This window comes from Amborella trichopoda, chromosome 6 (genome assembly GCF_054954075.1).
Source record: "Amborella trichopoda isolate Santa Cruz 75 chromosome 6, AtrichopodaSantaCruz75HAP2 v2.0, whole genome shotgun sequence".
Classification (NCBI taxonomy): domain Eukaryota; kingdom Viridiplantae; phylum Streptophyta; class Magnoliopsida; order Amborellales; family Amborellaceae; genus Amborella; species Amborella trichopoda.
The window spans coordinates 18,165,242-18,191,105 of NC_142341.1; the positions used below are offsets into that span (position 1 = coordinate 18,165,242).

Consider the following 25,864-nt stretch of genomic DNA (forward strand, 5'->3'; position numbering starts at 1 on the left):
CCAAAGGATAGGGAGTGCCAAGGAGGGGCAACTGTAGACGCCCCATTTTAAATCTTGAAAATTCTATGGTTTCTGAACCCTTAGGACCACAATATCCTAGTAAACCAAAAATCCATAGTTCACACAACCTATCTTGTGACCCAGAATCAGTCTGCCTGCCTGAAACCCTGTAAACACCCTGTTTTGACCCAGATTTTTATAAATACCCTGTTTTACCAAAAAAATCATTGAAAATATTAAAAAAAACTTGTTTGACCCAAAGTTTCTTTGAGAGCTTCACAAGAGGCTAAAGAATGCACTCAAAGTTAAAAAACTTAATTTTGACCAAGTTTGGCTTGAGCAACATTAGCAGTGTTGCCTAGATATTTTTACCCTTTTATGGGCAACATTAAGCTTGTCCCCCAGATCCGTGACCCTCAAAACTTGAGTTTTTGGATAGGTATGTGTTCGTTACATGATTATATCCTTCCCAGCTGATTTTAACCCTTATAAAGGCTCTTTTCATGGCCATTTGACGGAGGATGGAGATAAAAAACCTAGGGGATAGCTTCAGAAAAACCTAGCCTCCTGAAGCCCTAACCTTTAAGCCAGAGGAAACCTAGACCTAGGGTACAACAACCCTAGATCAGAACAAGACCTAAGGCACAAAAACTCTAGATCTAGCCCTTTACACTAGAAACCTGTTGGTTGACATCCAAATTAGAGAGGCAAAAGAGGACCGGTTCTGATACGGGTGAGCCCTAGAAGGCTCGAAAGTCCCAAGCCATCCGGCTCGGTTGGGTATAATATTTCCTTCTCTTTTACTTCTACTACTTTATTATTTTCATCTTATTTTGATCTGTTCATTTTCTCAAAAATTGTATTTTATAATGCCTTGGATCATGCTGGCGCTGCCACAGATCTGAAGGTAGATCTGCTCGTTTCCGCAGATCTGGCCTCAAATCTGAATTCGATTTTTTTCCCATTTTCTTTACCACTTCTTTTACTGTATTTTCATCCGTTTAAGGTGTCAAGATTCGATAGATCTTCATCAGAGGATCTGTCATATTTTCATCGTAAATAGTTTAAGTTCAATATGTCTCCATTTTGCCACCCAGACAGGCGTGGGTCCTGATGAGGATAATTGAATTGTTGCTCCGAGTGTTGCGAAGGCATCGGCCTGTGAGTTTATCCTTCAGGGATACATTCTCAAGCTGAGCCAAATACGATTTTGCAACGTCGAGATAGGGCTTGAGAGTGTCCTTTCTTACATCATAGATCCCTTTAAGCTGGCAAATGACCAACTCAGATTCGCCATAGATCTTGAGTTGCTCCAAGTCTAGATCAAAGGCTATCTCCAATCCAATTATAAGGGCCTGATATTCTACTTCGTTATGGGAACTGGCTTCGGTGAGAGAGAATGAAAGAGGCAATACTCCTCCTTCAGAATCAGGAATACCACTCTGACGCCCCCTCTATCAGATTGGAAGGCCCCAACGGAATACATCTCCCACGCATGAGCAAGTTCGTCACAGAATACTTCTTCATCAGGGAGATTCCACCGGTACGGGGTGTGCTGCGAGAAAATCAGCCAAAGCTTGAAGCTTGATGGCCTTTTGTGGGACATACATGATGTCAAACTCCATCAGCAATAATGCCCACTTAGCAAGACGTCCTGGCAGGCATGGGCATGTCATGAGAAACTTTACTGAATCTGCTTTTGATATAAGTCTTACTACATGATCTAGCAATTAGTGGCAGAGCTTTTGTACTATGAATATTAGGGTTAGGCACATCTTCTCAAAAGTGGGATAATTCTCCTTGACCCCTTACATCCGGCAGCTGAGATAATACAATGCGGTTTATTTCCCTTTGTCATTGTTCTACGCCAACAAGGCCCTGAGTGACTCGTCGAGAGTGATCACGGACAGGATAAGGGGTTTTGCTAACACTGGTGTAGAGAGCATAGAGGATTGAGTAAAAAATGCTTGATGTCATCAAGGGCTGCCTGACATGCTTCATTCCAGATAAATGGAGTATTGTAAAAGGTTTACAATGACCTGAGAGGTTTGAGAAGAACCTGTAGATATAAGCCAGTTGTCCTTGGAGAGATCAATGTTCTCGCAATGTAATTGGCGGTGGCATTTCCTGGATCGCCTTGATCTTGACTGGCTCAACCTCCAATCCTCGGTGTCTAACAATGAACCCCAAGAACTTTTTCTAATGCACGTCGAAAGCGCATTTCAACGGGTTCATTTTGAGCTGATGGAGGTGTAACCGCTCGAACACCTTTTCAAGGTCTCTCATATGAGCGTCTTTCTCTTTGGATTTCACCACCAAGTCATCTACATAACATTCCACCCCTTTGTGCATCATGTCTTTGAAGATGGTCGTCATTGCTCTCTGATATGTGGCACCAGCATTCTTCAATCCAAAAGGCATCCTTGTGCAGCAGAAGACCCCTTTTGAAGCCAAGAACGCAGTGGCTTCCTCATCTTCTGGTGCCACTCGTATCTGGTTATACCCAGAGTATACATCCATGACGGAGAAGATCTGACAATGAGCTGTAGAATCAATGAGCATCTTCGTGAATCGCAACGGGAAGTCATCCTTAGGACAGGCGGTATTCAGGTCATGAAAGTCAATGCAAACCCTGATTTGGTCGTTCTTCTTCTTAACTGTAACAACATTTGCTAGCCACTTCGGGTACTTGACTTTGAGAATGAAGCTTGCTTGTCTAAGTTTGGTCACCTCAGCATCTATCTGCATTTCAAGGTCGGACCTGAACCTTCTTGATTTCTACTTGACAGGTTTGACAGAGGTATCGATGCCTAGATGGTGAACCGCGACTTGAGGATCTAAACTAGGCATCTCATGGTAATGTCAATCAAAGACATCTCGGTTCCCTTGCAAGAAGACAGTAAAATTCTCCTTCTCTTCCGATGATATATTTGCAGAGATGAAAGTGGGTCTGTGGTCGTCTTCATCTACTAGATTTATCTCCTCGATTTCATCTGTTGTGGCTTGATCGCCTTCTTCCCATTCTTCTGGGGCCTCTTGTAACTCCTCAACATTGGGTTCAGAGGTATTTTCATTAACCTCAAGTACAAAGCCCCTTGATACTGACATCTCTGCTTCCAAGAGGCCTCTAGGGTAGGTCATGATTTCTCCACCTTTCTCGAACCGAGGCACAAAAGGGTCAACCTCAAACATGGAAAGCATATCAGGCTGCAAGGATTTGATTTGAAAGTTAAAAGAAATTTAAGATTCAGCAATTGTAGAGAAAGAGGCACCCTCATATGAATCACTCGGTTTTTTCATGGGTATCTGCAGTGTTTGTCCCATGCTGGCCAATACTTCATAGACTTGTACCATGTGGCAAGCTTCTTAAGAATAGAAGCTTTGCTCCTTTGATTCTCTCAGTCTCTGTTCAAAGTGACGCTCTGGGAGCCATTGGAATTTCTTTGATTTTGACTTCTTATGCTTCTTTGAAGAAGATGGCTCTGCTTTGGCTCGAGCCGCCAAGGCATCAGCAACTGTTAAGAATGCAGCTGCCTGAACTAGCGTCTTTTTCAACCGCCTCCTATGCATCCTGCTTATATTGGTTCCTTCAAGTTCTTTGTCAAGGGCCTCAAATTCTAGAAATTTCAAGGTTGTACCTACAGGGGACATTGTTTGAACATATTTTTCAGCATCTTGGTCCCTGGTAGGAAGCAAGTCAATAAAGCCTATAAAATAGTGGAAATTCCCAAAAATATCGAAATGGCCCCAAACTTGGTCAAGATCTTTGTTAGCACTTCAAAAGGCCACCTGCTAAGTTTCATCATGATCAAACATGTCTAAGGCAGTGAACACAAAGACACAATTTCAACGAAATCGGTCTCTAGCACCTTGAAATGGACCCTGTAACTAGAGTCATAATTTTGGTGCGTCAAACAGCTGTGGACCACCACTATTAGATCCATCACGGTCAAAAACCCCTATGGGTCAAGTTTTGGCTTAATCAGGTACTCTGAGACAAAGTTATGGGTCAAATACCGAAAACGGGTAAGCCTTACACTATTCTCGTTTAAAACACCATTAAGGGTTCATGTTTTTTACAGTCACAGACAGTCACTTTTTGGAGCCTATAACTCACTTATTTCAAGTCGGATCTCTCTCAAATTTGGTGAGCGTGTTCATTTCATTGAGACAAACAGTTCGATATGCGGTACGCCACATGATGACGCCCGAGCAGGGAGAAAAACTAAATGAAAGTCGCTGATCTAGGAAGGAAATTGCAGAAAATTCAGTAGCAGCGCGCCTCTTTCGAGCAGCTGGATCACGACACTCGCATACCCGATCGGTATGAAACAATTGCATTATGTGCATGAGGTCCGAGGCTATCTCTAATCCGAACATAATGTAGGATGAACAGTTGGATTTCACACATGAAGGTGTTAAACTTGCTGTAAATTCCGACCACCAGATTTCAAGATTCTAGGCAAAAACTCAAAGATGATAAAATATTTATCCGGACACGAAATCGAGTTTCGTTTGTTGCAATGCAATCATGAAGGCATGCTCAGTGTGATTCAATGAAGAAGTCATGAAGAAACATCAAGGAACGAGTACACAATCGATCTAAAGTTTTCAACATTCATCCTATATTCAACTCTCGTGATCATGGCTCAAAAGCATGATTCATGGCTCGAAGTTGGTATCCCTACAAGAAAACAATAATCTTTCAATCAAAAGGGCTTCGGAACATGGGTCAACCATAGAAGATCACACAAGATCTCGAGCAACAGCAGGGACAGTTCTTGCCATTGTTAGGCAGCGGCAAAACAGTCTTTTTGCACCCATTTTTAGAATTTATTTAAATTCAATTAAATCATAATTACCTTCAATTAGGGTTTCTTTAGGGTGTCCACCCATGTTTGGGCCCCATTTTATATAAACAAGCACTGCCTCATTGTAGAATGACGTTCAGTTCATTCTTTGATCATTCAATAGAAATTTTCATTCTTTCTTGAGCCTGCGAGTACGTCTTGGAGAGAGAGAGAGGAGAGAGAAGAAAAGGGCTAGTACCCTTTGAGCAAGTAACTTTCTCTCTCCTTCCCTCTTTCTTTTCCCCCCTTTTCTCATCTCTCTCTCTCCCTCATTACAACTTGAGCAAGCTTAGCGCAAGTTGGTTCTCCTCTCTCTCTCCTCTCTTTCATCCCCAGCGCTGGGTGGGATTTTCCCTCTTTTCTTCTTCTTTCATCCCTAGTGCTGGGTGAGGTTTTCCCTCTCCTCTTCTTCTTCTTTCATCCTCAGCACTGGGTGGGATTTTTTCTCTCCTCACTTCCCTAACAGTCGGGGAATCCTGGCGTCGGTTGGATTTATCTCTTCTCTCTTCCCCAACAGTCGGTGAACCCCAGCGCCAGTTGGATTTCTCTCCCCTCTCTTCCTTAATAGTCGACGAACCCCAGTGCCTGTTGGATTTCTCTCTCCTCTCTTCCCTAACAGTTGGCGAACCCTAGTGCCGGTTGGATTTCTCTCTCCTCTCTTGTCACAATCGATGAAGCCTAGCGCCGGCTCGATCTCTTTCTATAGCTTCTCTCTTGTCGCAACAGGTGCAAGCCTAATGCTAGTTGGTTCTCTTCCTCTCTTCTCTTCTGATAGTTGGCGAAGCCTAGCGCCAACTGTCTTTTCTCTCTCTTCTCTTCTGAAACAGTCGATAATGTCCAGTGCTGACTACATCTTCCTTCCGTCCCTCTTTTATTCTCTTATCTTTTCTCTCTATTTCCCTCATAATCATCACTCTGTTTTTCTTTCGTTCAACTAAGAGGGATTGAGGTTAGCCTCTCTTGGAAGTCCTGTCATCTAGCTGTAATGTTGTTGTGCCAGAATTTCTTGGCCTGTTTTATTGCCACGATAGACTGACCATCATGCTTAGCTAGTCGATATTGATAATGATGTCTAATAGTAATCTCGTGAGCCGGTCTTAGTATCCAGCCCGTTTTGCTAAAACATCAGGCCAAATACTCGCCAGCTTGATCCTCTCTCTTAGTCAAACTCTTCTCCCTCCCATCTTTCTTCCCTTCTTCTTTTTGAATGCGCCTACTTGTGTACGTTCATCACAAAGGAAAAGGGTGATGTCTGAACCCACCCGTCTTATAACCTTTGCCATATATGTGTGTAATTGCATAAAATAAGAAGAATACGACCCAAGGGAGGCGATTCCAAACCAGTTTCATTATTGGGGGGCTTTCTTCGTGATCTAAGATGGTGCCCATGTAAGCCATCCTGAGTAAATCTCGAACCCACCTTTAAAATTCCTATCTCACTGGTTGGTAACACCTACCCCTGTCTCGAACAAGGCTCTCGAGAGAGCGATCTCAGAAACTTCCCGAGTTTTCCCTCGAAAGCTAAGATGTATGCCGCCCGATCATCCAGATCCAGAGGGTGAGATTGAGGCACCTAACCAGCTTGGAGACTCCATTAGGGACATACTACCCCTTAGTCGGATCGTTCTTGTTTCGCTAGTTTCTTCTTTTATTTTCCGCTTTCATAATCTTTTCACATTCACTTATGGCTGCTAGGTTCTGCAACCCATTTATTCTGATCGGGGATTTTCTTATCCCCATATTCGAGAGTGTCCATAGGGAACAAGTTACTTCAACTTCGTTCCTGTCTAGCTCCCAGGTCTTAACCTAGACCTGTGTGAGGAGGGACTTGAGGGTCCCTCACTCCCCATCACTTCGCTTTTTGTGGAAACTCCACCAAGGCACCTTGCATGGGCGGCACTTATGTTGCCCCACACAGCATGCACCCAGCCACCGGCAATTCACTTGTCGGTCATGTTTCTGAGGTACGCCGAAAGTCTGCCCAGTCCCTTTCTACAAAAGGCAAGAAAGTTGTCATTACTTCTGTGGGTATTCATAAGGCTACCCCCCACATTCCTACACCATTGGTCTCTATCCCTAGAGGCTCAATACATAGAGGTGGAAACCCCATGGTCTCCACCCCTCACACACACCACAAGGCTCGTGGGTCACCCACTCAAGCCACAGCTCGAGGCAACCCTTCTGTTATCTCGAGCCTTTCAAGGCCAGGTCCTGCGCACGCTACTCATATGCATCTCACTGCTCTGGGAGACATCGTTATTGCTCCAACCCGAGTACACAAGAGACGACATCCTCGTCCTCTTACTATGCACACACAAGCGCACCCTGTAAGGGACAGACCCACACCCATTCTCTTACAGACATCTGCTTGTTGTTCTCAGCCTCCTAAGGCCTGATCACCTGCACGAGCCGGGGCGGACCCCCAAGTCCCCCGTGATCCTTCTTCGAGGGGCACACACGTGTCACCATCTCAGACGTCTCCTCACCCTCAACTCATGCCTCCTCATGAGTCAACGCTCCTGCCTCTCCTTCTTCATCAAGCAAGCACCTTCTGCCTTAGTACTCGAAGGTTTTTCCCTAAGAGTACCATCCTGAACCAGCTCGATCACTTAGGTCTTGTCTCTAGAGCTCATAAGAGATTTTGGGACATGGACCTCATGGAACATCGAGTCCTTCATCCTCCCCGGCCCAAGATGACTCCAGTTCCTGACGATCATCCATTGCCGCACTTGATGGAGATAGCTCTCTCCTGTGCAAGAAGAGCTGATCAGCCACGACCTAGATCGCAGTTTTGGCACGAGGTCTATCAAACCTCAAGGCTAAACGTGATAGAGGTCTGCAAATTTTGACTAAGGAGGAGACCAAAGCGGTTGAAACAACCAATTTTGACGACCCTCTTCGCCTGAATCCCTTCTACCCTCTACAGACGATAAAGCCTGAAGAAGAGATCCATGAGCCCTGTGTTGTGGTTACTGTTGCAGGAGAAGACTCAGCCACTCAGCCGCCACAGTCCCAAGACTGTCGAGAACTGGTCCAAATGCGATCTGTGTATAGGAGTCGAGTTCAGTCAGGGCATGTTGCCCCCTACTGACCGACCTACCAAGTACGACCCGTCAAGCTCATAAGCCTTCAGCTGCCACTAACGTTGACCTCCCTAGAGAAACGATCAACGTAATGGTCTTAAGCGAGCTCGGTGATGCATAGGAAGATCGCATGAACAAGTTTGAGGATATGGTGCACGTGATGATGGAAAAGATCGATCATGTTGATGTTGCACAATAATCGGCTGACCATGAGGTCAATTCCCATCACTTTGATGTGCACCTCTATGGCGACCCCCTCCATCTACCTCACAAGACAATTCTGTCCCTCACCCGGTCTCTCAGTTAGATATTGATGCTATGGTCACCTATAGCCTAAAGAACAGACAAATTCTGGGGATACAGGGTGCGACGCCTTATCAATGACCATACCCTCCTATATTGATTAGGTTTCGTTCCCCTCATACTATAAGAAAGGTAAGTTTCCCTTATACAGTGGAACCACCTCCCTTGCCAACTTCCTGGTGGCATGTCGGGAAATAGCGGCTGACAGGAGACTTCTTCTTCGACAGTTCATTGAGACCCTCGATGGCCCGGCATTTCAATGGTATGTTCAACTTCCCTCAAATTTGTTACATACATGGGAGGAGATGGAGAAACTATTCTATCAACTCTTCTATAAGGTCGAGAGAGAGGTTCAAACCATCAAACTTCTCACCCCGACTCAAGAACCTGATGAACCCGTAGATCAGTTCATATCAAGATGGAGAAACTTGTCTTCCCGCCACCCTAATCTTATGACTGAGAAAGAAGCAGCCCAAACTTGCGTGCGGAACATGCGACCTGAAATTGCTCTACATGTCGAGGCCTCTAATCTGACCTCCATATCAGAGTTGATCTCTAAATTAGTTTGCAAAAAAAGTTTGTTACGCCATCGTGGTGGGGCACGACAACCATCTACATGTTCAATAAACAACCAAGCCAATGGTAGCTCTCAAAATAACACAAGAGGCAGCCAACAGAAAGGGGCAATTAGTGCAGCCGTCATGGTCACAGATTCAAAGAAGGCTCCCTCCCAAACTTTGGACCTCTTTGAAAGGGTAATCACCGCAAAGGTAACACCCCAGGCTGGCGAGCAGCAACAGTCATACAATCGAGTACCTCCACTAGCCAACTTTGATAAGAGTGATTGGCATAAGAACAGAGTCTATCCCTTCGAGAAGGAATAGGTCCCTGCGCTATTCAGGTTATTATTGGAACAAAATATGATCCAGCTTCCAAAAACTAGGTTACTTGAGCAATCTGGCCTTGACACTCAGGCGAATTATTGTGCTTACCATCGGAGGATCAATCATCCCACAGATGACTGCTACACGCTAAAGGATATCATTGAGGCCCTGATTCAGAAGGGTCTGATAAAGCTTGAAGACTTAAAGAAGGCCTTCAGGGCAGCTGAGGCCTCCCATACTGTAACCATCCAAGAGGAGGACGAAATGCCTGGTATTCTCTACGCTTTCTTCAGCATAATGATTTAGGAAGGCATAATCATACTAAAGCAGGCAAGGCATCCCCTTTGCCTTGTTAAGGGGACTGAAGATCGTTGGTGCCTAAACCATCAGATAAGAGGTCATTACTTGACAGAATGCAAAACTTTCCTTGATATATTCGGAAAGAAGATGCGGGAGTGTCAAGAATTTCACAACCTCCCCGCAAGCGATCCCCAAAACTCCTCCCCATCAGGGCAAGAGGATCTCGAAAAGCAAGACTTCCTATCAGTGATCCAGACTCTGCGGAACCCTCTACTTCCCAGTCATGGATAATCTACCATGGCTGAATTAAACTCAAGTCCCTAAGGAGAGAAGCGGTTTGCCAAACTAGAGCGGATCGCAAGCCCTTGACCAATCAAACATCATCTCACAAAACCAGAAAGAGATGAGCATGAAGGGATGCTCGCCGAAGAAACAAAATCGCTCAGCCCACAGTCGAGCAGGAATTTCTCAGGCCCCTTCCCTCTTTGCCAACTTTGCTAGACTTCATCCTCGACACAATCCTTCTTTCTTCTTCATTCTGTCAAGAAGATGTTCCCTCCCCATCTTCCACTCAGCAAACGTCCAATGAGGGTGACGACGTTAAAAGCACTCCCCAGTGGTCTAAGCAAGGGAAAGACCTAAAAGACCCCCTGCAACCGTCCAACTCTGACGATGACTCAAAAAGCTACCCAGATCAATTTGATGAGGGGAACGACCTTAAAAGTCCCCCACCTTCTAACCCTAATCCTCCTTCTCTTGCTTCTCATTCTTCCACATCTATGTCTCTTGCAGGTACAATATTGATATGTCCAGACTTCGAGTCTCTTGATAGAGAACTTGAGGTATCGAACATAACAAAGATACAATGGAAACAATTGAGAAAGACCCTGGCACAGGCAGCAAGATTCTTAACAGTAGTTGATGCCTTGGAAGCGAGAGCTAAGGCGCAACCACCTTCTTCGAAGAAGCGTAAGAAGTCAAAGCTAAAGAAACCCTAGTGGCCACTTGAGCCTGACTTCGAGCATAGATTGAGAGAGTTGAAGGGGCAAAGTTTCTACTCTCAGAAAACTTGCCACATGATATAAGTCTGTGAAGCACCAGTCAGTGCTGACCAAACACTGCAGATGGCCACTCAAAAACCATGTGATCCACATTGGCGCATTCCTTGCACAACAATCACAGAACCTTAAATTCCCACTAACTTTTAAGACAAATTTCTCTAACCCAACGTGTTTTCCACATTTGAAGTTGACCTTTATGTCGCTTGGTTCGAGAAAAGCACAGGAAGCATGACCTCCCCTGGAGCCCTATTAGAGGCAAAGATGTTGGGATCATGAGTCTCCGCGCATAAGGTTGGTGAAAAGGCATCTGAGAACAATGAGAAAGAGTTGCAAGAGGCTCCAGAAGAATGGGAAGAAGGTGGTCAGGCCATAGGTGACGAACTCGAAGAAATAAATCTTGGAGAAAAAGCGGAGTCCAGACCTAGCTTCATTTCAGCGAGAATGTCTCTAGACTAGAAAGAGGAGTTCATTGGCTTCTTGAAAATGAATCAGAATGTCTTTGCTTGGCATTACCATGATATGCCTGGTTTGGACCCTCAAGTCGTTGTTCACCGTCTCGACATTGATCCAACTGTCAAACCTTTCAAACAGAAATCAAGAAGGTTCAGGCTTGACCTCGAATACCTCAGCTGCAGAATGCAGGGGGCCGAGAAGAATTATCCCCCAATAGAAAAGATGTGTCTAGCTCTGATCTTTGCGGTACAAAAACTCTGCCATTACTTGCTTGGTCATGAAGTAAAAATTATATCAAAAGCTTATCCTGTAAAGTTTCTCATGACACGCCCATGCTTGTCGGGACGTCTTGCTAAGTGGGCATTATTGTTGATGGACTTCGATATCATGTATGTCCCGCTGGAGGCCATCAAGGCCCAGGCCTTGGCTGACCTTCTCGTGGTGCACCCCGTACCGGCAAAGTCCCCTTTATTAAGCGACCTCCCCGATGAAGAAGCATTATGTGCTGACCTTATTCATGTGTGGGAATTATACTTCGACGGAGCTCTCCAATCAGATCAAAGAGGCATCGAAGTAGTATTCCTGACTCCGAGAGGAGGAGTATTGCCACTTTCTTTCTCTCTCGCTCAAGCCGATTCTCATAATGAGGTAGAATATCAGACCCTTATAATCAGACTCAAGATATCCTTCGATCTCGACTTGGAGCAGCTTAACATCTATGGCGACTCTGAGTTGGTTATCCGACAGCTCAAAGGAAACTATGATGTGAGAAAAGACACTCTTAAGCATTATCACAATACTACAAAATCGTATATAGGCCAGTTTGAAGAACGTATCTCTGAGTCACATCCCCAGGAGGCTAAATTCGCAGGCTGATGCACTTGCAAAACTCGACGCTACAATTCAATTGTCCTCATCGGGACCCACACTTGTTTGGGTGGCAGAATGGAGACACGTCAAACTAAGAACCGAGGTCGATGCGAATAACGAGAGAAATATCTTCCCCGAGTGTCCCCCTTATCCATTTAGAGCACTTCTATCAGCCAAAGAAGTAATCAAGACTGAAAAGCCAATAGCACATAGTCAAGGAGCTAAGGGTCGAAATCAGGAACCAGAATTCTTTGACCCAATGTGCGCAGAAATTGAGCAACTAGAAGATTGGAGAGAGCGCATCACCAGTTTCCTAAAACATGGCAGGCTCCTGAAAGATCATGTTGAACGCAATAGCATACGTCGAATGTCCACCACGTATACCCTCCTCGAAAGAGATGCTCTCTTCAGACGGTCTTTTGACGGCATTCTTCTTAGATGTGTCGATATCCAAGAAGCAAGTAAGGTGTTCAAAGAAGTCCACTCAGGCATCTGTGGACTACACCAGTCCGGTCTTAAGCTCTATGGACGGATACACAGGTTGGGATACTATTGGCCTTCCATGATAGCCTATTCCTTAAGCTATGTTAAAAGTGCCAAGTATGCCAAATACATTCCAGCCTGGTTCACTAGCCTCCAGAGCCCTTACACCCTATGGTTGCATCATGGCCCTTCTCCAATGGGGTATGGACATTGTAGGGCCTATTGACCCTCCTTCCAGGATGGGCCATATTTTTATCCTAGCTGCAATAGATACTTCTCAAAGTGGGCTGAAGCAGTTCCCCTTAAGCAGGTTCCTCGGACGATGGTGGCCTACTCCGTTCGACATCATATTATATATCGATTTGGAGTGCCTGACCGGATTATATCTGACAACGGCCCTCAATTTAGGAGTCATCACATTGATCGCTTAGTTAATCAGTTCGGTTTTGAGTGGAGGTACTCAACTATGTACCACCCTCGGGCGAATGGATTCGCTGAGGCTTTCAATAAGACTCTGTGCAATGGCTTAAGAAAGTCAGTATCACAAAAAAGGAAGAACTGGAATGAGAAGCTTCCCGAAGAACTGTGGACTTATTATACTACTACTCGAAATTCTTCTGATTCCACTCCTTATTCTCTGGTCTATGGGGGTGAAGTAGTTTTACCTCTTGAAATACAAATCCCTTCACTGCTAGTTGCTATTCACCAAGGAATAGCCGAAGATGAGAGAGTCAAGCTCCGGTATCAAGAAGTGGATGCACTCGATGGAAAGAGGCTAGAGGCTCAGCAGAACCTTGAACTCAACCAAGGGAGAATGAAGAGGGCTTTCAACAAGTCTGTCAAGATCCGCTCATTCACTCGTGGTGATCTTATCTTAGCTGTCAAGAGGCCTATTGTTACGCTTGGCCGACGTAAAGGGAAGTTTGAGCCTAAGTGGGAAAGTCCCTTTACAGTCAAAAATGTCTCGCCCAATGAAGCCCACATACTGGCACATCCTGATAGAGAAGAGGCGATGCCCCCTATCAACGGGCAATACCTAAAGAAGTACTATCTGTTATGCGTATTCAAAAGAAAGGGACTCTTTTGGTTCCAGTACAAAAAACGAGTTACAAGTTACAAGAACCCAATGGTACGCCATGGGCATACCTGTATTCTTTATTCCAAAAAACTACGAAGAGAGCATTCTCGAGACACACGGAATCCAATGCATCTGGATTCTTTTTTGGATTGATCAGATTCTACTCTCAGAATAATCCTGTAAAGATTTTCTTTATTCTAAGTCCTAAATATAAAGAAGAGGTGAGCATTCTTGAGACACATGGAATCCAAGGCATATGGATTCCTTTTTGGATTTGATCGATTCTTCTCCCAGAGTAATTTTGTAAAGATTTTCTTTATTCTAAGTCCTAAATATAGAGAAGATGTGCATATCTCGAATATCTGGCTCATAAACCTAATGTCTCATACTTGTGCCATAGTCAAATGCTTGTGAATTCCTCATTATAACTATTGCTGGATTTTTGGATTCATCATTGGTTCATGTATAAGTATTATATTATTTGATTCTTGTATTTTTTATGTAGCAGTACACCCATGTTGCAATCACTAGCATTTGGACTGAATTAATCTGTTTGTCTTTTTGTTGTGTGTGTGTGTGTGGATAACGATCATATAAGTGGACCAAGCTATTGATTAGTGTAAGCTGGACATCTTAGATTAAATATTTAACAAAAAAAAGTGGGGTTCTGATGGACCCTAAATTTGGCACATATGTAAGTCTCATCTATGCGCTTCAAAAATAAATGGATACCCTTGAAAATGTAGGGTAAAATATGTCCGCGTTCTTTGCCCGTCTATGCCCGTCTAGATTGTCTCTTCTCCTTCAATCTAGGTGGTCCAACCTCTATTATTCTATAGGCTGGTTGTATATGTGTATGTGTGTATGTATATGTATGTATATGCATGCATGTATGTATGTATTTAGAGGCAGGATGTGAATACTTGGATACACCTTTGAACTAATTTCTCCAGCATTAGCTGATGGGCAAAAATTCCTAAAAAAACCTTTTGAGCCCAAATTTTGCGCTTACACTCTCTTGAACCTTGGGGACAAAAAAAAAAGGTTACGCTGGATTTCCTTAAGAAAGAAATTTAGTGGATGTTGGCTCTCCATTTTAGATCTAGGCCTTTAAGAACTTAAAATTATATATATATTTTTTAGAATTATTCATTTGTCGATGATAACATCTAGAGAAAAAGCTTATGATAGAGTACTTCGAGGTTTGATTTAGTGGGTGTTGGGAAAGAAAGGAGTCTTCAAACACTACATCAACTTGGTGAGAGATGTACGAGGGATTGCTAACTAGTATACAAACAACTAGTGGAGAGATGAGTGAGTTTTTATTGACAATAGGTCTACATTAGGGGTCAGCATTGAGCCCATATTGTTGGAATTATGTCCTTTCAAGGCTTTAAAATTCCGACATTTGAATAGCTCTTAACTTTAGTGGGAGTATTAGAGCAACATGACTCTAGGATCTTGGCGTGGGACCAAGAGTCATAGAACCCCGAGTGAGTTATGAGGAGGATTTGTATGGGTTGCAGGTTACTTCTTTGTCAAGGTCGGTTGTTATGACTGAGCCTCATGATTGTGTGATGGGCCAAGGCGATGTGATTTATATGATTGATGATATAAGCTCAATGACAAAATAGCCTTGTATGGGAAGGTTGGAGTAGATCAAACGACGTTGGCCTAAATCTCAGACTCTTAGAACCTTCTTGTAGCATGTGCATAAACAATCACAATGCATGGAAGGTGCTCTTCCAGGGATACATTGGTGAGAGGTATGCACCTGCCAATAGAGGAACCCCTGCACCATATGTGTGCATGTCCTCTAGGGGGTACACCTGGAATCCACAGCACTTGGGGATTCAAGGTCGCTCATTGGTTTGACTTTGATAAATCACATTATGAGCCCCTGATTATACACTATAGGTGATGAGTTTATTGGGTCACATCGAGAAGGTGGCTTCGGATTCCAGGTTAAGTTGAGTGGAGTACTCTGATTCCTAATTCAACTCCATAGGATCTTAATTTCCCTTGGAAATGTTTTAAATAGTGTTGAAGCGTTTGATTTCGATGGAAAATGATTGAAATGATTTTTTTGGATTTTGGAAATTTTTTTTAACAAGAAAATGAGCTTTTTGGAATTATTTTTGCAAAATGACAAACAATCTCCCTATGAAACACCCAAATGGCCTATGGGTGTGCACGTCGTGCCACCGGGGTCCACATCAGCCCCACATGGAGGTGATGTGGGGTGACATCAACCCCCCATGGAGACCCCCTTGTCCTTTGTGTATTTGTTATTTAATGTTAAGGGGCATTTAAATGTGTTATTTTGTGATATTTTGGAAAATTAGAAAATTAATTTGAGCACATGTTAAATGTGAAAAGCAAGTGCTTTGTGCACATGTGTGAGCCTTCTAGAAGGGACATAGGGTTTGATATTTCAACTTAAACCCTAAAGGTATTTGAAAATTGTGCACTTAACCAACTAGCTTATATTGCGTGATTTGATTAGCGCCTCTTGCTCTTAAAAAGTGGAGGGAAGTTTCGAATTTGATTTTTGCTAGAAGTTGTCAAATTACCTCAAGGGTATTGCCCTCTAGCTTGGTTTTAAGTTCAATTATATGGAAAGCGCATGGGTATTTTAATATGAGAGAAATTGGAGTAAATTGTAGTTATTAAAAAAGGATAATGATGCTTAAATCCATACCACACATCTTGATGGATGATGGTGGATGGTGGACGGTGGGCTAGGATCAAGCCTATCTTTGTAGCCATAAGTTGATGACATGGAAGGCCTAGATTCATCTATCTAGAAGCATCTATATACTTGGTGGCTAGAGGCCTATAAATACCCTCTTAAGCCATGCATTTCATTCACTTGAGTTAAATCCATAGTTACCGGAATCTCTCCATCGACCTCGTGTTTCTTGTTCGGAAATCCAATTCCGCATTTCTGTTAGGAATCTCTATGGAAACCGTTTTTCGAAACCAAAGAAACTCGATTCTTTAATTTCAAAATATCGATTCAACACATCTTTAGAAACCATCTATTGGAACCAAGGATATTCGATTCCTTAATTTCAGATTCTCGATCCAACGCATCTTTAAATACTTGAACCCATTAATTGTGGGTAGACGTTCCCAAATATATCAAATCTGAATTCCATCAAGGATTAAATCTTGATTCCACATCAATTGAAGTATAAATCTTCCTTCGAATGCTTCTAATGGTTTCAGGGTTTCATTATTTTACTTGCGCCACCATGGATAGCCTTTACTTTAAATTTAAAGTATAACTAGTAAATACAACACATACAATTAAAAGTAAAACAATGGCATAGACATAATCCTATTTTGTCTTTATAATAATGAAGTCAAAATCACAATTTAGAAAGGGAAAAGTTTATATAGAGCCGAGGCTCTAAACCGTCAAGTTAGATCCTACCTCAAAAACTTCACTAAAAGAGATTGTTTTGATGCCCAAATATCCTCAAATTGATCATCTCGACATCAAGATGCATGAACATGAGAAAAAAATGGATTTCAAGTTTTGGAAATAATGTATTTTGTAATGAATTTTTAGATCATCAATTTTCAAGATTTTGAAGTTTTCATTGATATATCGATCTACACTTTTTGAAGCTTTAAACTTTATAAATAAAGATGAAAATATATTTTAAGGTTATCACAAATATTTCCGGTGTTGAAACCGCATTTCTTGACACTATTTGAAGGTAGGCTCTAATTCGATTGTTTAGAGCCTAGGCACTATACAAACTATGCCCATTTAGAAATACTTGTATTTTGTATATAATGACCACAAGTTCAATAATCAACACAATCACTTTAAAATTTAGGAAGCCTTCTATTAAAAAACATCCAATATAGGTTCTAAAGTTGATGGGGCTCAAGACGTGCTTGTGGCTTCCTTCTCCATAAAAATAAAATCTCGATTCCTGGTAGGGGTCGTCAAACGCCTTCCATGTTCCATATTATTGCAAATCTCGATCTCAAACTGGCATGGATCTCTGTTCCATATACTTCAAAAACTTGATTCCAAATATGTTAGAATAATGATTCGAAACAACAACATATCTCTATTCCTTATGTGTTAGAAACTCGATTCCTCATATTAATGAATCTCGACTCTTGAAGTGTTGATTCCAAGGGGTTGCGAATCTCGATTCTAAGGAAGACGAAATCTCAATTTCATATGTGGATGGAACTTGGATCTATTTCGGTCGAAACACGATTTTCAAAAACTAGGAATCTCATTCCTAGTGATTCCTATTGTATGGACAACGATACCTAAGATAGGAATCTTGTAGTCGGCCACAATTCTGTGATTCTAGTTCTTGAAACGATTTGGGTTTTCAAGTGTTGCCAACAACTATGGTTTCAATCTCTCTCTCTCTCTCTCTCTCTCTCTCTCTCTCTCTCTCTCTCTCTCTCTCTCTCTCTCTCTCTCTCTCTCTCTCTTAAGTGGCACACCACTCTCTCTTTGGTCACACTTGTGTGATACACCCAAAGCTATTCCTCTTCGTTTCTCTCTCCTCCATAAGATCAAAAGTGTGTGTTCAATTCAAGTGAGAGAAAGCTCCATTGATGATGAATTCAAGCTTAATCAAAGCCATGGATGATCTAGTTTTCAAGACCATCAATTGAGTAAGATCTTATCATTTGCTATTGATTTTAGTCTTTTCTTCTTGCTTCCTAATTACAGCAAGGTTCCATTATCCATTTGATTATTGATTCATGAATTCTTGATCAAATTTAGTCCATATAGTTGAAGGGATCATCGTGCATAAATTGATCTAGTTTCCATGACCTTTTCTTTGAGATTTTTGGAGGATAATTGACTGATATTTCTGAGTTTTTCACATCAAAATTAGTCAATTGAATAGCATAGCATTTTTATAGATAAAATTCTTGATTTTATGACAGGACACTATAACGAATTTCTATGGCACGGTTTTGTGAACTCTTGAGACTGTTTTGTGATCTAATCTCAAGATTTCTCCCACGAGCTCCACTTGTGTTTTTGTTTATTTGATCTGTGCAAATTCTTCCATGTTTCTAGTGTATATTAGTAGATGATTAGCTTCCTACTCTTGACATGATGAATTTGGCTGAATTTTGAGATATGCCATCAGATGTCACTTTATGGCACATAGCTAAGGCCTAGGGCCATGAACTGGGCACTCGAGAACTGCGATTAGCTTCCCATGGACATGCTGCATTGTAATAATGGTGATCATGTTTCCTTGAGTTAAGTGAAGTCATTTGATATATAAATTTGCATTAAAATTGAATGGTGTAGAAGTTTTAAAATCGCCTCATACTTGTCTAGTTCATTAATATTTATGTGTAGTTTTGTTTTATGTTGGTCATGGGACCCTAATTGAGTTGTCTCCTCTTATTTTTTAGTGTATACTCAATCATTTGTCTATTGTAATCACAGTTATGCTCATTTGTGGTGTATTGTACAAGAATTTTGAGTTGTATTCACTTGTAATGTCTCATTGCCTAAGTGCAAGTCTATGTAATTTGGTTTTTTTACACTCTCATATATCTCTTTGTCTTAGTTATGGACAACTTAATTAGGCACCTATAAGATGAGGTACCGTGATGCATGTTGTTCGTGGGTGACATAGTTTTGATAGAAGAGACCTTAAATGGCGTCAACACAAAGTTAGAACTTTTGAGGAATGCTCTAAAATCTAAAGGCTTTAAAATTAGCTGGACTAAGACAAATTGTATGGAATGAAAGTTTAGTGATTATAGGAGTAGAGATGAGAAAGTAGTTAATATTAACGGCCAAAAATTACCAAAAAGAATTACACTTTCGATATCTTGGTTCGATAATCCAAGAAAATGAAGAGATTGAGGAAGATATTGCACATAAAATTAGAGCTGGATGGTCGAAGTGGAGATGTACAACCGAAGTTTTATGTGATTGCCGCGTACCAATGAAGCTGAAGGCACTTCTATAGGATAGTTGTGAAACCACCTTTGATTTATGAAGTAGAATATTGGCGGTCAAAAAACCACAACCACATACCAATAAAGTGAGTGTAGTTGAGATGAAATGGTAAGATGAATGAGTGAAAAGACAAGAAAGGACAAAAATTCGAAATATGATCGTCTTACATAAACTTTTGGGTCATGTGGATAGTTTGTTTGATGAGTTGTGGCCCATTAATTAATGCTGCAAAAATTAGCTCAAGGAGCATGTAATCTCTTACTCCACCACCACCCCCTCCCTTACCCCTCTCCCTCCGCCCTCCCTCCCTCTCTCTCGTTCTAATCTCAGCCATATCCTCTCTCTCTCTCTCTCAGCCATTCTCGAGGAGGGCCTGCATCTTCTCCACAGAGACCACAGCAGCGTCTCTCACTCTCTTGCCACACCAGGAAAATCCACCACAGTAGCGTGTCTCCCTCTCGCCACACAGGTGAGTTTTTTGGCTTCACCTCTATTTTCTTTTTTATATGGATAATGGCGTGTTGGCTACATTGATGGACATGCAATCCAAGCATCAACAAGACGAGAGAGATGGGAAGAATCAAACCTCACCCTTTCCAATTAGAAAAATCTTAGACCAGCTAGTTTTTAGTGAGAATTCCATGGCGGGGATTCTCTTCTGCCTTTGGTAATGACCCCATAGGTTTCCCTAGGTTTCCTCCTAGTTTAGAGAGATGGTTGACAGAGGGGTTGGCCCTGATATCCACACATATAATTGTTTAATGTCTCTTGGTAGCGGGAATCGATTACAGGAGGCATTAAAATGATGCGAAGCTATGCTGTGAGATGGATGTTCTTCTGATGCTTCTACTTTCTCTTTGGTAATTAGCAAGCTTTGTGAATGCGGACTGAACCATAATAAAGCTATGTTTAGCTCTTACCTAATTAAATTATTTAGATGGTGGAATATGATATGATTGGAGATACTACAATGAATTAGATGTTGGAAATTGTACTGAACCTGAGAAATAAGGATAACTGATATGTTATCCCCTAATCTACTATGAATTAGATGCAAATTGTATGATCTGTTACCCCTGAATCTGTACTATTGCAGTGATAAAAGAAAAGTTTTTTGATGCAATGTTAAAAGGAAATGAGGATAACTATTATGTAGTAGTTAGGGAGATATGTGAAATGTTCTATGCCTTATTATCCATCTGCTATTATAAGAACATTTTGAGTCGAATGTTTGAGATGCTGATTGTGAACTATTATGCTACAAAACTGATTTTCTTGTATAATTCAGTTTTTCTTGTCTATTAAGATTTTGATCCATGTGTATGGATTGTCTATGACTTTAGAATTTTCATTATGGACAATGTTCTCCTACACATTCTGTGGTGTTTATTGACTTCTGAAAGTGAACATCGACTGCTGAATTGCCTGTGTATGTTATATGGGGGTTCTAAGTTGTTTATTGACTGCTGAAAATGAACATTGACTGTTGAACTGCAGGTGATTGCAGGCATAAAATATTGGTGAGTCGTCAGAGGAACGATTGAACGATATCTCAGTTTGGCCTCTTGGCCTATACATAAAATCTGGTTTGCAGCATGAGCTTGGTTGGAAGCATTGATCTGCCCTATTTTCGGGTCACTGTGATGTAGTTATCTATTGTGCCCGGTTTGATTGTGGTGTTTCCAATGTAATATGTTTCTATGCTTTTGTCATTGGCATGGTGATTGGGTTTAGGGAGAAGTGGTCTAACTTATATTGTGCAGAATGTTTTTTTGGTTTTTGGGGGACAATTGGTGTGTTGCTTGTGTCTGAGATGGACTCCTTGATGTACATTATAGAGGGAATTTTTTTATGACAGTTTATGGACATTTGGTAGAAATTCTCTTTCCCATTCTTTGTTACTTTTTCATTTTATTTTCTATGGCTCATGAGTGTGGTATCTGCACATATTCACATTGGCCTAGGATTTGGCTTAATAACTGCATAATGACGGATGTGACGTACAATGCATTTATTTGAGAGTGAAATTTTGTTATTAATTAGCATCATATCATGCCATTATCGATGAGGAAATGAATGCTACTGCTAAAGGACAAGAGTACTCAGGGAGTGTTTCTCGATCCTTTGTAAGCATCAAGGATCCTGTAGATTGCAACTTTAAGCGATGTAGCCCTGTACGTGATGACTCTATGACCCCCAGTGTACACTTTTATTTGGAAAGAATGATTTAAGTGATATCTCACTTTGACCTCTTGGCCTATGTATTTGGTACAAATTTAGTTTCCTTGTTATTTTATTTTTCATCTTTTGGTCTTTATGCATTTGAAAATGTAGTTATTTTCATTAAATGAAGTATAAATTTTGGCAACAATATAAACAACGATGTTGAAGGTTTTGATTGAGTTCAATGTGTTCCTGGTACTACCTGTCGTCTACGATGTTGAAGGTTGTGCTACTTGATGTTGCATTCATGGAACCCAAAGATTTGGCTCAATTGTTTGGTGGTCAAAGCCAGAGCTTGGCTATTTGATAAGCTACTGGTTCGCTGCATAACCCAAAGATTTGGCAAGAGTAATATTGAATAACCCAAAGAATTTTCTATTTAATGAAGCCACGAACATCTCAACTATTACTAGCTCAAGAGTAAATATTGAATAACCCAGAGAATTTGCTAGCTCTGTTACCTCATGTTCGTCTGCAAGTATATTTGCAGATGAAGTTCCTCACGGGCTTCAGTGCTGATGTTTAAATTAGTCATTCTTATGATTATGTATTGGCAATTAGGCATCAATTTGGAGATCTGGTGCTGCTAGTGGATTCTCCATGTATCATGAATCCTTGATCTTCCATTGTAAGAGGTGGGAATTTGTTGTAGTTTGTTAATAAAGAACGGTATGCGTTGTTGTTGGTCCGAAGTCGAGGCCAATTGTGTAGCTTTGAAAATCAAAGGTTCATCAACCACAATACTAGAAAATTATCAAGGTGCAATTACTTTTCATGCTAATATCATAGAAAAGGCTTTCCCATAACAAAATATTTCTAAAGTTAATATCAACTAGAATAACTGTTTTATGAGTTGCGAAACCAACTCTTTAATCATGTCAAACACTTTTTAACATAAGTGGTACAAAAATAAACGCATTCATTACATACAAAAATAGGAATTGTTGCATATGCCATAAGGCATCAACAATTTGTTGTGGAATGACCATTCGGTTCAGGCTTAACCATAAGATGCTCTTGCGATACTTGTGAGTGATTCCTTTGTTGTACATTACAATGCCTCAAGTTCACATTGTAATTCATCACTTTCATATTTTCATTGCACCACTAAAAAAAACTGTTTGGACACCGATAATACATTCTTCCAGGATTAGATGGGGAACTTGATGCACTTAAGTTACATGGTATGTCGTGCCGCAGACAAGTATGATGTGGATATCCTCTGGTATCTGTGGAAACTGATGACATCCTGACTGGTTCCAAGGTCTTGACCAAATTTCACAAAAAATTAAACAAAGGAAATGAATTTCTCATGCAATTGACTTTTTTTTCATAAGCACTAAAGTCTCATACAGAAACAAGCATCCTACCTAGAATAAGGAAACGAAATTCTACTGCAAAAATACATCACAAAGAAGCATCCCACATAGGACAAGGAAGCAAAATTTTCTAAATCTATAAATCCATAACCTACAAACGATGTCGCACCATAATAATCCTCTCATTCTCTTCGTTACATGGGAATTTTTTTTACTATAACAGTTTGTTTATGGTTATATGAATATATTGTATTTAATGAACTATATGTCGTTAAGGTTTTTTACTTTCATGAGGCCTCATTAGTATTGGAATTAGTTCTTGGATTAAAAACTCTCTCAAGAAAAACTCAGTGGAAACAATCATTACATCCAGAGGACTTATCTAGGAGTTAACTTTGGGGTGGTCCTATTTGGATTAGGATGGACTTGTAGACCCAAATTAAGAAAATGTTAAGCTTCAAATATGGAGAGGTCCTAGTGTACCTGCCTTTCGGCTGCTTTTCACTTTTTTTTATAAGGGAAATGGTTTGATAGGGCTGCAGCCCTATCAAAATAAGGAAAGCTGCACCTCATAACTCATCAAAAATTATAATTCATCTACCCAGCTTGAATATAAAAGTTGCGAAAGAAAAAGGAGGATTTCAAGCGTTAAAGATAGCATATATTGCAACAAATCATTTAGACCATCCATTTCACCCAAAAAACAAGTGTTCACATATCCACAAGATTTGTGCAATTTTTTGAGTTTCAAATTTTATTGTTGGTATTGGAAATTAATTTTAGAGCCATCATAAACATTTTCAATGCCGAAAGTGCTCTTCGAATGACAATTTGAGGTGAGGCTTTATTTTGTTTTCATAAAGCCTTGGCCCTCTAGAAATTTTATCTTTTTTACAATGGCTTATGTATAGAGAGGAATATATAAAAAAAGAGAGGGAAACCTTGAGCGCAAAAAGAGAAAATTATACATACATTGAGGTTTTGTAAGAGATTGAGTTTGCTAAGTACCAACTCGTAATTTGTTTTTATTATTATTAGTTAAAAACTGTCGATCGTCTTTTCTTGTGGATATAGTTACATCTATGACAAATCACCTAAAATCCTATTGTCTTTTTTGCGTTATTTCTTTCCTGTTTTATTATTATTATTATTTTACTTCTTGCTGCTGGTTGTGGGTTGTATTTTTTCTCACTTTTTACTTACCAAAAATCAACTCGAGTTTTAGAGTTTCTATCCAAAACACACTCCATATTCTGCAGGAATACGCACAAAAAGTGAAGAGTAATAACGGAAAAATCAGAAAGTAATGAGAAATAATCAAAACTCGTTTAGTACAATCTACTTTGAATCATAATTGGAAATGATTGAATTGTATGAAAGTACCACATGGATAAGATAACCACTATCAATGTCAAACTACAAGTTCATTTCTTTAGAGATACAAAAGCATGGTTTTGAGTAGCAAAAGGATTAAAGAATACAGTTCTTTATATCCTTAAACTCTAAAAGCTTAATTCGATGCTTCTCAATATACTTCAAAAAATTCATTAAGAAAATAATGCAATGCTCTTGTTACAGTATGTTTGGACCTCCAAACTCTACTGAACATTACTGCAGTATTCATATTTTAAAAGAGTACAAGAAGACAAATGCATGAGCATTGGTGTTGCTAGACATCCTAAGATGCCAAAAACCTTCTTGAGACACCCATTTTCAAATAAACAGTCTGCCACAAAAGCAAAGGCTGTGCAAACAAATGCAGCATCTCTATGGAGCTTTTAGCAAGTCTCCAAGGGGAAGGACCTTTTCCCATGGAGCAACCACATAGCAAGTCAACGGTTTATAACATGTGAACTGAAGAAGCCACACATAATGAAATTGACGCCGAATAGAAGGGCGTGGAATTTCTGATCACATCAAATGTTCTAACAAGCTGAAAGAGCTGGAGTAAAGCAAGCCAGTCCGATGTTCCTGTACAAACACTATTTGCAGTTTGACGGCATGACTCTTTGAATTAAGCAAGCCCTTCCACTACAAGTTAAACCTTGGGGGAGAATAATAACATTTATTAACAGAACTTGTATATGCAGCATCTTCAGTTTTCCAGACATGATCTCTATGTGTCCACCCAATCACATCCCAGTTGATCAGTCGAAACAATCTTGCCTGGTCCTTTCAAGTTTACCTCAGATTCCAGTTATTTCTTCCTTCCATGCATATCATGGTTTGCTCAGAAGTCCATAATGGCAATGATGTTCCAGTTTTCATATGAATGTTTGAACCAAATTATAAAGGTATCATGACCATAACAAGCAAACTGGAGAAGAATCATTCCTTCGAAACTTCCTAATGAAGTTAAGCAGAACAAGCAATATAGTCGATTATTTCTTCCTCACAAAAAAAGGTATATATTTTTTAAGGAAATAAATGAGGCTAAAATTGATCGCTTAGAAGTTTATCTTCAGTTGCCAATCAATTCAAACATAGCTGAAAATTTGATTAACACTTTAAAGGAGAAGCTCACATTCCAAGGTCCATAGTGAACTCTGGTTTAACTGGGACCCTATACCAATAATTCTCATAACTCTCAATCAAACCATTCTAATGACCCTGATTTATAGATTAAACTTTACTTGGTTGCAAAAGAAATCCTGATTCTAATGTAAAATGAATTCCAATTTAAATTTAAAAGGACATACCAATTTTATGCTTGATGAAAATTAAAAATTCCATAAGAATGGCAACCACTTTCCCAATCTGCAAACAACAACTTAGGAAAGTCATAACTTTTCACTCTATGTCACCTAGTCAGACTGATTTTTCAACAAGTAACATGTTGATTAGAGCACAGGTCTAATCAACCAAGTATGTTCTGGATCTGATCTGATCTGGTCTGGATTCGTATCTAGATCCCATATATACTTCGAATCTGGATCCCGGTGCATCCGAACCTGATCCGATCCATTCTCAGCCCTCTCTT

At 40.7% G+C, this 25,864-nt stretch overlaps 1 long non-coding RNA gene across 1 annotated transcript; it reads left to right on the top strand.

Annotated features, from left to right (window-relative positions):
• Positions 1-19,526: 19,526 nt before the first annotated feature.
• LOC110006531 (uncharacterized) lies at positions 19,527-21,221 on the top strand. The gene is made up of 2 exons (XR_002279565.2): positions 19,527-19,811; positions 20,840-21,221. It is a non-coding gene; the product is annotated as an uncharacterized LOC110006531 (long non-coding RNA).
• The last annotated feature ends 4,643 nt before the right edge of the window (positions 21,222-25,864 follow it).